We start from the raw sequence: 2,172 nt of genomic DNA, 5'->3' as shown, positions 1-2,172 counted from the left end.
TTGCAATGGAGCAATATAAACTTTATTATGTAAAAGAAAATTTTGTTTGTCAATTTATGTTTTCTTCTTAGCACTATTCATGTTTGTTGTTTATAGTTTTCCAAATTTTGAGTCAAACATATAGAAGAACCAAGGTTATGGGACTTATTTAAGAGATTATTATTTTTCCATCACCAATTTTCAACTGTTTAAAATATATTTGCCCTTTGATTTGCCAAACCTCCATTCTCTCTCTCTCTCTGTCTGTCTGTCTTTCTGTGTGTGTTTTGACATCTAAGCATATTATTAATGTGTGAGGAACAGGCATGGATGTATTACTTTTTCCTGAATGCTTTGTGATCAAATTCAACTGGAGGCATGCATGCATGTCTATTTACTATGAAATGGTCTAGTGTATCTAGTAGTATCAGTATATACATACATACATACATACATACATACATAGTATATATATATTTTTTTTCTGTAGTAGTTACCTTCTCATTGCTAAGACAAAACACCTAATCAGAAGCAGTTTATGGAAGGAAAGGGCTTATTTTAAGTCTACAGTCTCCAGGGGAAGTTTTGTCATGATTGAGAAAGCAAGAGCAGACAGCTGTTCATTACATGCTCACAGCTATGAACACTCAGTGGGCTGGACAATAGCAAGTGACAGCTGTGCTGCAGCAAAGCTCTATAACTAGAGATCCAGTATGAGGCATAATCACAAACACATGGGATTATGGAGAATATTTTACATTCAAACCACCACAGTGTCCTTTTAATAACTTTCTGCCACTTTCATAATGTAGCAATAATGAAATTAGACAGTATCTCCTGCATTCTTTCCCCTTCTTTGCCCATTATTTAGATATTGTCAATCTCTTGTACTCATTCATATCCTGTAAGACAAGGAACTTGTATAACCCACACATCATGTTTACCCAGAGAATAATATATTTTCATTCTATTTGGCTGTGTTATCTCTACCTTCACAGTATCACATATATTTATTATAGTTATAGTTTTACTGAAAAAAATGCTAAATTCCCCTCAACTCATGGTGTAGTCCTTCTCTAATAAAGTATCAAAAATGAATCTTGAGTTAAAAGTTCTATATACCCTTACAAATTTTTCATGGTGATTAAAAATATGTTTGGCTTAGTTTGAAATCCTGAGCTCACAATTTCTTTGAGTATTTATGTCCCCGTTGGTTTATGCTGAAGTGTTGCTGTTGATGTCTGTTGCCAATCTGATTATCTTTTCTTCATAATAGATTTGTGGTTTTTCTTTGGTGTTCAAGATTCTTTCTACAGCTTTAAATGCAGTAGCTTTTTCAGGTTCCGTTAGTGTGACAGTTCTCTAAAAGGTTTCCAACTGGGTAAAGTATGCTTGAAATTGTGCAGATTGAAGTTTTTTACTTCTTAGATTTGTCTCAATTCTTATTCTGTTTCTGAGGATCATGTTGTTTCCTTTTTACTTCTGTATATATCATCTTTTCTTGTTGCTATACATACATATTTGGGTACCCATCCAAATAATTTCTTCTGGATATTTTTTCCCTTTTATATGTCTTTTACTATCTTAGTTTCCATGGTATCTCAAGTCCAAGCAGCTGAATTTTACTTACTGAAAAAATAATGGCTTTTCCTAATTCTGTTTTCCCCCCACTACTTCTGGAAGTTCTTTTAAAAATCCTTCTTTATATTATAACCACATTTTTTGGATATTTCTTTTTCAGAGTTATACTTCTAACTAGCCATAGAGTTTTCATTTGCTGTTTCTTTATGCATATGCACTATATTGCCAGACATCCTTTTTTTTGAAATAAGTCCTGATAATTCTCCCAATTAATTTAATTTAGTTTAATTTATTTATTTGAGAGAGACAGGCATAAAGAGAGAAAAGATAGAGGGAGAGAGAGAGAGAGAGAGAGAGAGAGAGAGAGAGAGAGAGAGAGAAAATGGGCACACCAGGGCCTCTACCCACTACAAACAAACTCCAGACACATGTGCCACCTTGTGCATCCGGATTACCTGGGTCCTGGGTAATTGAACCAAGGTCCTTTGGCCTTGCAGGCAGGCGCCTTAACTGATAAGCCATCTCTCCAGCCCCAGAAGCTTAATTTATACTTATATTAAGTTCATTTTCTTCAATAACTTTTCACAAGGTTTGATTACATTTTTTTTGACA

This window comes from Jaculus jaculus, chromosome 4 (genome assembly GCF_020740685.1).
Source record: "Jaculus jaculus isolate mJacJac1 chromosome 4, mJacJac1.mat.Y.cur, whole genome shotgun sequence".
In the NCBI taxonomy this organism is placed as follows: Eukaryota; Metazoa; Chordata; class Mammalia; order Rodentia; family Dipodidae; genus Jaculus; species Jaculus jaculus.
The sequence above is the reverse complement of the archived record's forward strand: the minus strand, read 5'-3'. Positions refer to the sequence as shown.